The sequence below is a fragment of the Cyanistes caeruleus genome, chromosome 5 (genome assembly GCF_971803275.1).
Source record: "Cyanistes caeruleus chromosome 5, bCyaCae1.hap1.1, whole genome shotgun sequence".
Lineage (NCBI taxonomy): Eukaryota > Metazoa > Chordata > Aves > Passeriformes > Paridae > Cyanistes > Cyanistes caeruleus.
The window spans coordinates 6661609-6674523 of record NC_141705.1 but is presented as its reverse complement, the minus strand read 5'-3'; positions in this window follow the sequence as shown (position 1 = coordinate 6674523).

Sequence of the window (12915 nt, the reverse complement as noted above, 5' to 3'; positions counted from 1 at the left end):
AAAAATAGTGCTGGATGCTCTTTTCATCTTAAAATTTATTATATTTTTCATTTGAAGGCTGTTCCTGCTTACCTCTCCGAGCCCTGGTCTCTCTGGGGATTATGCTTGGGAAAGGAATGCAGCACAAGCCTTTCCAGGTCCCAGCGGCCAAACTGTTGTGGAATGGGAAGGGGACAATCAACCTTGCCAATGAATTTGTTTAACTAAAAAAAGAGCTAGATTTAGGTTTCAAGAACAGAAATCTTCCATCCATGGGGTGTTTCCACACTACTCCTGCGGTGCTGCTGTCCCTTGAGCTGTTTTCAGTGTTTCCAAAGCATTTTTTCACTCCTGATTCCTACCTGGGACAGTTTCCTGACCCTGTGCTTACAGCTGCCTTTCCCCAGGGAGAAAGGTCACCACAAGCTGCTCCTCAGGCAGGTTTTGCTCGGTCCTTCACCACCTGCTTAACCTGGATGGGAGCATGGTGCAGTTCTGTCCCCTGGGCCAGAAACTGGTGATGAGCATCATTGCCTGGGAACCTGGTGGAAAAAGGCAGCAAGACAACACATCTTGTTTGCCAGGAACAGGGGCAGGGAGGACCTCCACCTGCTCTGCAGGCACTGCTGTGAGCCAGCTTCACCTGCTTCACTTTCTTCTTGGCAAGCAGCAGCCCGTGGCCGTCTTGACTGAGATTCCCATTCAGCACCACGAGCTGCAGCACAGCTCTTGTGTACAGCTACAAATTCTGCTGTTCCTTGGGGTCTGGTTGAAGCACAAAGTACCACATGATGATAAAACTCTTGTCAGACACCCTCAGCACAGACTCTGGGTTCAACTTAATGCCAAGCTTTGTTCTGCTGTCATCTCACAAGGCTCAAGCCCTTTAGGAACTCAAGCAATGCAGCAAAAACCCACAATCATTTTCTTAAAAAGGTTTTATTTTTCCAAAAAGCTTACTGCCAATCTCCAAGTTCTTATGGAATAATTCAGGCATAAGGGTTTTGTTTCTAATTGATGTTTTCACCTGCCTCACATCATCTATTCTTCCCCAGTTATGTAAAAAACATGGTTCAGGTATTTCTGAAATGGAGGGAGGGAGGAAAGAAAGCCCGACCCAATGGGTTTTTAGCAGCCTTGTGGCTGTCAGACTCAGCCAGAGATTGTCAGCTCCCTCTCGTGGGTAGTGGAGCACTGAGCAGAGCTGGCTGGGGTTTCTGAGACAGCTGCAGTCCCACATCAGGACTAATTCATTGTGCAATGGTTCATCTCTGTGTGTGACAGCACCCACAGAGCAGGGGCAGATACCTGTGAGCACACTGCTCTGGCTGCTTCAGCCTTCATCAGAATATCTGTCAGGATCATAATTCCTACAGCAACTCAGAACCTAGGAACACTTTTTGTGTTGAGAAGCATGGAGGTAAGCAGTGAGTTCACGGATGAGGAGGATGGAGCTTAAATTCCCTACCACCACATATCAGATAAAATGGAAGTTTTTACAGCTCACAATATTAACTTGTAGACTCCCAAAAGTTATAATATCTGAAATCTTGATGGACCTAAAATAGAGCTTTGTTGAATGAACTTTTACCAGAGGTGCTCTGACTTCTCTTCCTCTTTGAGTAAGGTGATAAATCTGTGGGTAAGGATCAAAAAAGAGCTGCAGAGACCCTCTTAAAACAAATACTCTTAACTTCTAAAGACATGAGGGGAAATTAGCGGGTGCAGCAGTGTCTCTGAGGTCCAAAAGATTTTTAGAAGGTTTGGGTGAAGAAGTGGAAAATGCTCTTTTGAAAATCACAGCCAAATATGAAGGAGTTTCAAGGTCCATAGCCCTTCATTGTTGTAATATGAATTTGTGCCCAAAACCTGTGCTTGCGCACGGTGCCAGCTCTTAAGCCAGGCAAGGAATGTGGTGCAGATGCTAATGACATATTTCTACTGAAGCAAAACTTAAATATAATGTTTCCCTGACAGGTGATCAAAACATCTCAGTGACTATCAAACCCCATTTCCTACTGTCAGAAGGAGCAGCCTTATCTAGACTGGGAGCTATTAACACAATGTTATTGCACTGCTATTCACAGAGCCCAAGGGAGGACATAGGGGTGTTTTTTTTCCTTAAATTGCAATCCATCAGGTGTGAATGAAGATCTTTATCAACTGAAAGATAACAGCTGATGTCTTCCCTCCTGCTCTCAGACAGAGAAAGTAATATCTTACATAATGGAACAAGGGAGCTGTAGTAGCTCCGGTGAGAATAAAGAGAGAGGGAGTGGATCGTGTTTCAGGTGTAAGTGTTGAGCTATTATGTTTCACGGAATAATGATGTCTTACCCTGTAAGACAGAGTAGAAAGAGGGTTTTTATTCTGCCCTCGGGGCACGGCAGGGCTGTGATGACATTCCCATTGTGTGAGGGGACCGGGGGATGCAGAAGCCACAATCTGTTTTCCTGCTTCAGCTTATCTACGAGAAGGGGAAAAGTTAACACTCTGATAGTCAAGACGAGCCTCTTTGAACGTGGTATTGTTTTGGCTGGGAGAAGTAGCCCCAGTTAACTAAAACGACAGAGTTATTAGAGAGGAATGGGGTGGGCAGGCATGTCTTGCTTCAGTCAAGGCTGATCTTTGAATAACCAGCATGTGGGGAGGCTTTGGAATAGCTCAGGTGTCCTAGAAATGTCACCACAGCAGGCTGGAGGACTGGGAGCTTGCAGTCTTGCTGTTCTTCCTAATTATGCTTTGGTATCTTTGCTGAGGTGCTGCTCCAAGGCCAAGACAAGTCAGCAGCAATACAGGTCATGCATGCACTGGTGTCACAAAAATCTCATGTGGTTCAGACTGGTGAAGGAGGAAAGTGTGAGTGACCTGGGTTATCAGAACTGACTGTAGTGTTTTGGGTATATTCTTCTGCCTTTCCTCTCTGAATCTTGCCAGAAGCCAAAAACACAAGTCACTGCTGAAGCACCACTTGTGTGTTCACACTCCAAGATCAAGTTGTACCTGTGCAACTACTGAAAGTTTTTTTGCTAGATATTAATTGCTCTACCTCTGGTACCTCTAGCAAATTCTTTCACTGAATAGATATCAAAGAAGAGGTTGTGTTTTTCCTCACAAAGGAAGTGATACAAGAATGAGAATTTGTTCTGCTCTTCCCCACATGATGAAAGGCTGAAGTCAGTTTAGTGCATTACTTCAAAATAGAAAGCTTTCTTTTTGTTTCCTGAAATACTTGACAATTACCTTTTGCTGTAATTTACCTGTAAAAATACCTTTACCTGTAACTTGAGACCCTTGTTCACTTACTGAAATGAGGTGCATTTAAATACCTTTCTGAACTGGAGCACAAAAACACGTTTCTTTGAAACTGAGAGATTGAAGAAGTTCAAGGTCATCAAGTGGGTAGGAACACCAAAGCCCTGCTTTGGCCTTTCATCCATCTTTAACAAAGACCTCAGAAAAACCGATTTGGGTGCTAAACATGACTGAAGTCAATGTGGGAGCAATACACATCCAGGGAGTAGTTTCCTTCACGGGGCTGTGGATGTCACGTTGTCTGTGCACCTTTCTCTCTGAGCTACTTTCTGTCAGAGTAGGTTTAGATTAGATATTAGCAAGGAGGGTCCCTTCCAAACCCAACCATTCTATGACTCTATCATACTTCAGGGTATCCTTTTCCATCAGAGCATCCTGAGATTATCCAGTGAAAATGGGTTGCATCCAGCATGGCCTCTGCAAGATGGGAGCAGACAATCCCCTTCAGCCTTTTTGCACAAAAGTGAATGAGCCAAGATGGGAATGTTGGTGACTACAAGTGCCATGTGGTTCAGTGGTCTCTATTTTTTGTGCCTGCTGTGTTCCTCTCACATGTAATAGAGTTTATAGTGTAAAAAAATCTATTTATATTTAAAAATCCATCACCTTGACACCTTGGCAGATGGGTTTGGGGGCTGCCTTTTATACTATGCTTCTTAAAACTTGTCAGATGCTGCTTCTTCAGTTTCAGCCTTCCCACCCTTTCTATCCCCCATTTACTATCATTAACTTTGTAGCTGAATTGCCAGACATATAAATGCTATTTTCCATTAAGGTTGCCACATTACCAAATAAGTGCAAGTTTTAAGGAGGGACATGAATTTAATTCCTGAATACCAGTGAGACAGATGTTTATCTTATGAGGAATTAGCACTCAGGGCTTCCTTTCTCTTAAAACAAATAGCGGTGTTGCTGACATTCTTCTGTAATTAGTAAGTATCTGCTTGCTCTGTACATTCTTTCTGCTGAAAGTTTTACACATTAGGGACTCTGTCATTTTTGTATTCTGGAGCACTGTTTAATAGAGGAGTTGGCTTGCCAATAACTGCTTGTAATTTCTAAAATAAATAAATTAAATTAATTTCTTAAGTAAATTTTGTGCTGTTCTAAATGGGGCAAAAAACTCTTCTGAATCCAAAGCATTAGATGATCTAAGGTCTGTGTGGCTAGAGGAGTCTGCAGAGCTTTGCAGCTGGCAGATGTGGCCATCTGCTCCAGGGCAGCTGAATCACTTGCCTGCTCCTTTGACTGTGCTGATGGCACCTCTGCCTGGCCTGCAAAGGCAGCCTGGACTCTTCATTCACTCAGACACCTGCCCTGCACACCTAAATTAGGTACAACAGCTGAATTCTCCCTTAGTGGAGTTATTTGGCTGTTTCAGTGAAGGACTTTTGCAGTGCAGTGGGTGCTGAGACCACGCAGGACTGGTGGAGGTGGCAAGGGATGTCCTGGAGACCAGCTGGGCACTGCAGGAGCGTCTCAAGTGACACAAACACTGATGCTTGGCACTGGAATGGAGTGCCAGGTGCCTGCTGTCAGTGGGAAAAATTATACTCTAGAGATGCCTCTCTCTGTTGGCCAGACTTTAGAAAGCCAGCTTAGATTAGACTTCTAGCTTTTAGCTGGTGAAATGATTCACACTTTATGAAAAACTGGAGGACTAATGGATCAAGTGTGTAATTTATATTTGCATTGTAGAGACTCTCAGCAGCCCAGCCAAGACGACTTTGTTTTACAGAGGCTCCCACAAATGAAAAATGAGTATTTTCTTCATCTAAAAGCTCTAATACATTTTTATATGCATTTGCATGCTCAAGAAAAGTAAGGAACCATTTTAGTCTTCATCCTAGAGACTGAGAGTTGAAAGAGAGGTGTGAAGTGATTTGCCTAGAAAGACATAGAAAACTTTGGAAAGAACGAAAAACTTCACCTGGATTTCCTGTCCTTGATTCTATGCCTTAATCTCAAAAATGTGTTTTCTTCAAATAAAAGAGTTCTTAAAGCAAAATCTGAATATGAATCTTCTGTGGGTAAATGCATGTTCTCTACAAATGATATTCAATCACCAATGTTAGGCTTCTAAGAATAGATGGGTAACAAGAGAGAACTTTCCTTTAGTGGCATTATATGCAGCATAGGAAATGCAAAACTGTGCAGAAGTTACATGTATTTGAGCCTGGATTTCAACTGAATGGTTTAGATTTAATGAAGAAGAGTCTGGCCACATGTATGTATGCAGTGCCATGACCATCCATGATAAACAGATTGTATGCAGTTACTAACCTCAAAGAACATGCCCTGGAAATCTTTTGTCATGGTTCTGGCAGGATGCTGTACACAGGCTGACCTAAGGCTTTTGAGAATTATGTGCAAAGGTGACCTTGAAAATGTGCTGGGTTAGTATCTGATTATTGCAGTAAATAGTCAGGCCCTGTTCCTTGAGGTGCTTATGAATTTTATGGTGCCTTTCCTTTGAATTCATGTGAATTTCTTGTGATATACTAAAGCATCAGAAAACCTATCTCTTTAATTCTACAAACTCTACCTGCTAGAGTCTGAGTAAGAAAGTTTCAGGCTTGTGAGATCATGGTGTTTTCTGTCAAAGGGCACAGACTTCCTATGGTGTTTTAATGGATTTTTTAGTACTTTGCCCATCAAGCTGTATTTATGTACAGAACCACATTGGGAAGAGATCTGCAATTACAGAAACTGCCTGGCTAAGACTGAAAGATTTTCCAAGTCTGGAATTGTCTGTAACAGATTTAACCCTAATTATTTGTGAACTCTGATGTTAAACCTGAGGTTTACAAAAGTCAGTGTCAGAAGACCATTGATTTTGGTCAGGCTGGCTTATATTTTCTTTGTCCCAGGACTCTCAGGTGAATAATTTCCCCAGTACTCTTTATGGTTCTGTCAATGATGTGATTGATATCTCTGTTATATGTGCATGTGTGGGCAGCCCAAAACTACCCAGACTTGTATACTTGTTGAGTTGCTTGTTATCACCCCCTTTGTCTCTCTTCCCTTGGTTGCTTTCCTGCTCTCTCCATTCTACTGCTATAACTTTAAAAACTGTGGAGAATTGCCTCATTTCACTAAAAAACCAAGCACGGCACGAAAACTTTGCTTTAAGAAGATATAATATTCTCTAGTACATAAAAACCCCTAATGTGCCCTATTTTTAAAATACTGGCATGTATTGCTAAGGGTTCTTTCAGTATATCCTGGCATGAAGTGGATGCTTAACGCTCATTTCCTCTCATGAATCTAAGTATCAAACCCAGATGATGAAAGTTTAATCCTTTGGCCCAGGTACTGCTCATTGCATCTTAACACAATAGAGCCCATTTTCTATGGAGAAGAGGGAGTGAAAAATGCCTTGAACAGGGCTTCAGTGCAGCATCTTGGGTTAGAAAAGGTGCAGTTCTGGCAGATAAAGTTCCATTTCCAAGGCTCACATCCAGCAGGCCAAGACATTGCTTAGCAGAAAAACTACACTGCCTTAAAGCCATCTGCACAATTTCTTAAAGCTTCACTTCCCTGATGGATAACAGATGGAGAAGGAAATTTATAAGTAAAAGATTAGAGTAACTCTGTTTATAAACAGGAGTACTAATCACTCTGCCTTTGCCCTGGAGACCAGATTTAATCCTGAGGTTTAACTTAATGCAACTGTCTTGTTTCTGCTGCCAACTGAGAGCATTCAAACACTGCCATGATAAGGAATACTTTGGGATGATACAAAGCTAAACATTGCTTTGCAATTGATGACCCAGCATTTATTCAGTGATTACTCTCAACAAAACATGGTGAAGTAATGGACTGGGTAATTTTTGCCTTTAACATTTATCTCCCAGTGTTTAATTCTATTTGCTCAGCAGTTCTCCATTGCTTTTACACTATGTCAGTAGCACCTGCACTTTGTACCCTCACCTGATGGTTGTATTATTGAAATGAAAAGTGAGATGATGCCTCCAAACCTTCAAAACTTGAAAGGGCTACAAGAGAGAGGATGGCTTTTGACAAGGGCAAGGGGGAATGGCTTTAAACTGAAAGAGTATAGATGTAGATTAGATGTTAGGAAGAAATTCTTTACTGTGAGGCCCTGGAACAGAAGCTATGGATACTCCAACCCTGGAAGTGTTTAAGGCCAGGTTAGATGAGGCTTTGAGCAATCTGGTCTAGTGGGTGGCATCCCTGCCCAAGGCAGAAGGGTTGTTACTGGATGATCTTTAAAGTCCCTTCCAAGCCAAACCATTCTGTGATTCTATGAATAAGTCCCAGGGCTGTAGATTTGCAGCATGAGTTATTGGGTAGCAGATTTTCCACTCTCTGTTTTCTATTTTTATACCCCAGTTTCTGTGCTGTGTTCTGGAGTGTTGGTTAAAAGAACACAGACAGAGCAATTAAACCTATGATGAGTATTGATTTTTCAATTTGCTGCCTGAAGTGGAAATTAAAAAGGAAAATTGTCCCAGTCTGACCTGAAATGAAAACATACTAATTTTTCTCATGGAAAAGAAACCAACCACTGTGCCTGCTGCACCCCTGTTAAAACAAAGTACCTCCAGCCTAAACAGAAGAATTCCATTCATAATGGAATTTTTTTAGTCTGCAATTGCCTGTTGGAGCAATTGGTGAGACATACATTTAAGAAACCTCAACCTTTCTATTCTCCCTAGAAATAGTATTTCTGTCCAATTAATCAAAAGGAAAAAAATAGTGCAATCTCTGCTTATTCTGTGTGTGGGTAATAGCATGCTGCCATTTTGCTTTTTGTTTGGTTGGTTTTGGTTTTGTTTATTGAAGAAACCAAGGTTTATGAATCATCCAGGAGTGTGTGAGAATGTGGACATTTGAGTCTTTTCAAGGTCCTGTGTCTAGAACCAAAAGGAGCAGAAACAGAGTTCTGTGTGAAAATAGCTGTCCCGGGATGGGACAGAGGCTGCAATGTGAGCATGTTCTTTTTACATTTTACACATTTTGGAAAAAATCTCACCACAGACTATCAGCAAGACTGTGAATCCTATTTGACTATTGAAAATCCAACTCCAAGGCACAAAATAATGAGAAAGCAGATACCAGTAGTTGTGTTGCTCATGGAATGTGTTACCTTAAATGAGATTTGGAACAAATTAGTGGCTTTTGCTTGATTCTTGGAGATTGGCAATACTTGGCTGATGGAGAATTGTTCATTGGTTATGCTATCCCCTGGTGATCACAAACCTTTAAACCTTTACCTGTTTTCTTACTTGTTTCTTAAAGGATGGTTTCAGAATAGTCTGGGATATCTATGAGAGTAAAAGGCAAGGAAAATCAGATTAAATCTCCATGTTACAAAGCCACAGAATAATCTAGGCTGGAGGTCTGCATGGATGAAAAGAGATGTGTCCCTCCTTGTAAGCAGGAAGTTAATGAGCACACCCTTCAGACCTTTTTTTCCTAGAAAAATGATGCAATTTCAGTAGTTAATATATTAATAGTAAGTGCATATCTCACTGCTAAGGATTTCAAATGTCTCTTTATCAGGTAAGCTTTCACATCCAGTGAAGGGAACCTTTGAGGTTTTTCTTTTTTGGGAGAATGGAAATGTATATAAATATCTGGCTAAAATATTTCCTTTCTAGACTTGGAAAAAAAAAGGAAAAAAATTCCCACAAAACCCAAGTATGTCTTTGATAATCATGTTTATACAGAGTCTGAAGAGTAGTAGTTTTGTAAGAGAGATTTCTTTTACTGGACTTTTTCTGTCTTGCACATTTTCTCCTTTTATGAAGTGTGTTTCTTTTAGACATCCTGGTCTCATAAAAGCAGCTTATTTAGAACAGACTTGGCCATCTGGGACTGCTTTGCTATAGGCTAAGCTTAACTTATTAGGTATTGTCATCCAAAGAAAAACAAAGGGGCTACTAATGCATTTTTGGAAGGAAGGAAGGAAGGAAGGAAGGAAGGAAGGAAGGAAGGAAGGAAGGAAGGAAGGAAGGAAGGAAGGAAGGAAGGAAGGAAGGAAGGAAGGAAGGAAGGAAGGAAGGAAGGAAGGAAGGAAGGAAGGAAGGAAGGAAGGAAGGAAGGAAGGAAGGAAGGAAGGAAGGAAGGAAGGAAGGAAGGAAGGAAGGAAGGAAGGAAGGAAGGAAGGAAGGAAGGAAGGAAGGAAGGAAGGAAGGAAGGAAGGAAGGAAGGAAGGAAGGAAGGAAGGAAGGGAGGGAGGGAGGGAGGGAGGGAGGGAGGGAGGGAGGGAGGGAGGGAGGGAGGGAGGGAGGGAGGGAGGGAGGGAGGGAGGGAGGGAGGGAGGGAGGGAGGGAGGGAGGGAGTGCTAAATTCTGTCTGTGGAGCTGCTCAGCTTTGTTTGTCTGCTGAGGGGGAAGAGGAAAAGGGGGACAGAATGTAAAGTCACCCAAAAATGTGCTGCCTGTGAGTACCAAAAGGGTGAGATACCACATCTGCTGGGATGTGTTTGACTTAAGAAATACTTCCCAGCATCTGGAGCAGCAGTGGCTGTTTAAAGGAAGCTGTGATGATAGTTTCAGACACAAAGCAAATTCTCTTCAGTGCTGCAGCATTCGGAGGACATGGAAAAGTGATTGCTACTGGAGCTTAAACAGCACTTTCCTGGGTATTAGTGTACTTCTTGGGGAGCTGGCTGTTTTTTATGGGCAGTTGCTTCAGGTTGCTTTCCATCACCTTGTCGTCTCTGAAAAATCAATCACAGAGATTTAAAACCCAAATACCCAAGAAAGCACCAATGTGATTTTTCCTAGAGATCCTGGGCAGTCAGTACAGACCCTGCTGGCAAAGCCACAGGCAGAGCTGGGGATCACATCAGTTAATTTTTCCTTCTCTTTGCAGGACAATAGTTGTATTTATCTTTTTCAATGTGCAAGCACTATTTTAGACAGTGTATCATCTAGAAACACAGTTATTTCAAAGTAGGAAGAAATAAAGCAGTTTATTATATTAAATATAAATATCAGGTTAAAATAATAACCTGTTATTTATTTATTAAAAATAAATATCAGGTTATTCAAGCAGGACTTACCTGTCACTGACCCATGCTGGCTGGGCCTGATGTCCTGGCTCTCCTGTACATGCTGTGGGATCCCACGCCCCATGATCTGCCCCATGAGCTTTCCTGGCACATCGAGGTCCCACTGACAGGCCTGTAAATTCCCAGATCCTCCCTTCAGGCCTTTCTGGTGGATGGGTGTCACATTTGGTGGCCTCCAGTCCCCTGGGACCTCCCCAGGGGCCAGGACTGCTGGTAAATGATGGAGTGTCTCAGTGAGCCCCATCCATGAACTCCCTCAGTCCTCTAGGGTGGGTCCCACCCAGCCCCACAGACCTGTGTGTGTCTAAGTGATGTACCAGATCTCTGACCATTTCCCCTTGGATTATGGGGGTTTCATTCTGCTCCCCATTCCCATCTTCTACCTCATGGGGCTGAGTACCCAGAGAACTGGTCTTACAGTTAAGGATTGTGCCAAAGTATTTAATACCTCACCCTTTTCTTCATCATGTGTCATTGTGACTCCCCCTCATCTAATAAAGAAGGGAGATTCTTCTTAACTCTTATTTTCTTGCTGATGTATTTATAGAATTAGGTTTTTTAATGCCTTATTGCACACAAGTAATCTGCTTATTGCAAGAGTTTTGTCCTCTCCTAAAACAGACAGTAGTTTCTTAGATTAAACCTGTGAGACTTTAGAGCTTTTTATTTTTATATTTTTTGCTAGCAAAATGGCCTAAGTGTATATATATATATATATGTTATATATATTGTTCAGCAAACCATCCAGCTTGTTCAACTCTTTACTTTATAACAGACTTTTGGCCTTTGATGTACTAAAATCAATTACGATTCACACTAGTGACATTGGAGACATTTTAAAAGTGTAAAATTTAATATATTTATGAGGCTATCTGCATTCAGGCACTTTGTAGAAGCATGGGTGTGAGAATCTGGTCAGAAATATATTTTCCCTGAATCTTATCAGGATCTCAGGCATAAAATTCCTTCATTTCTACTGGGACCTCTGTACTTCTCGCTGCTCTCCCACATTCCCTGGAATCATTTCCCAGCAGTTCAGAAACAAGGTACCATTTCCTGCAAAACTGACCTCGGTAAAAAATATCTTTTGAGAAAAATTAATTGCTTCTCCCTGATGAGCCTCCTGATCCCAACATTCATTGCCTTTAGGAAGTGGGAGGGTTGTGGAAGGAAAGTATCTCCTGTTGGTGTGTGGTTGCAGCTTAACATGCTATGTCTGAAATAAAACACCAAGGGAAGATTTCTTTCTGCTTTCTCATTGGGGAGGGAAAGTTTTTGAGAAAGTTAGAGACAATACTGAGATTAGGCTGCTGTTGTTTCAGCTCAGTGGCAGACGTTGAAGCTTTGGCTAAAAGCCCATTGACAGGACCAGATGTTTTAGTCTTGCACTTCCTTTGCAATGGGAAATAATGAAAACTGAGCCTTGTAAACGGAACGGGACTTTGCCGATTTAATTCTTTTGTCGTGTCATTTTGATTCATATAATTAGAAAATCTCCCTGCCAGGGGTTCAGCAGGGGTTCAGCAAAACAGGAGCTTGTAAGGGAGCTGCTAATGGGGTTTCACAGGTGCCTTCTCATCTTGTTTTCAGTTCTCCAATGTCATCTTTAGTAGCTCTCACCCTGAGAAACCTATGGGAATCTATCAATTTTCCAAAGGTAATTGCTTTCTGGGAGTTCATTTGGTGTGGTGTGTGATACATAACCCCTTCCAGTTTATAGTGCAGTCTATAAGAACTCACAGAGGACTGCAATTCAAAGCTCAATGCTCAGAGAAGCTGATGACCTCCCCAGAGCTCTGCCCTGGGTGTGACGTGGAGCATCACTGCGCTACCTGGGTGACCTGGGTCACTCTTCACCTATTTTAGCTACCAGAGCATTCTCTGTGCGCAGTGCAGAGAAAGATGCTTCCAGGTGTGACATTTTTTGTAGGGAATTCCTCTTTTGGAAGTGTCTGTGCTGCCTGTGTAAAGAGTGTGGGCGGCTCAGACCATAACAGAGTGGGATGAACTCGGGGTCAGCTGTTCTCAACAAAACACAAGCATTCTTTTTTCCCCTGTTCTGCCTTGCACCTGAATATAAGTAGTTTTCTTCCTCTGCCAGACACACTGGATTTTTTCATTAAGTGACCTCAAATATGAGAAGTGCAGTGAGTTTAAGCACTTTTTCTTTTCAAACACAACCAAACCAAGAAGTTACCTAAAATGGTTGGAAACTGAGTTGGCAGTGCAAAAATCCCTGAATTTCTCCCTCAGAGCAATGTTTGTAATTTGTCATGGCTTTCTGGGCTTAGTTGAAGCTGCAACTAGAAAGAGCCATCACAACAACCTGGTTGGATCCCTCTGCTCTCAGTTTTGCCCAGAGCCTTCTGCTCTGAAACATTTCACTGCTGGGAGCATCAGCAGTGCTGCTTCCAGAACCTTGGTCCCACCAGCCTGAAGCTGTCTGTGCCACCAGTGTTGATGCTCTCAACAAACCCATAAATTCAGCACAAAAACCTTGTGCACCCTGGAGCAACAGCAGCAAAAGCAACAGAGATAGGGCCATTGTGAATAATTGAAGGGTAATGTAAAGGTAA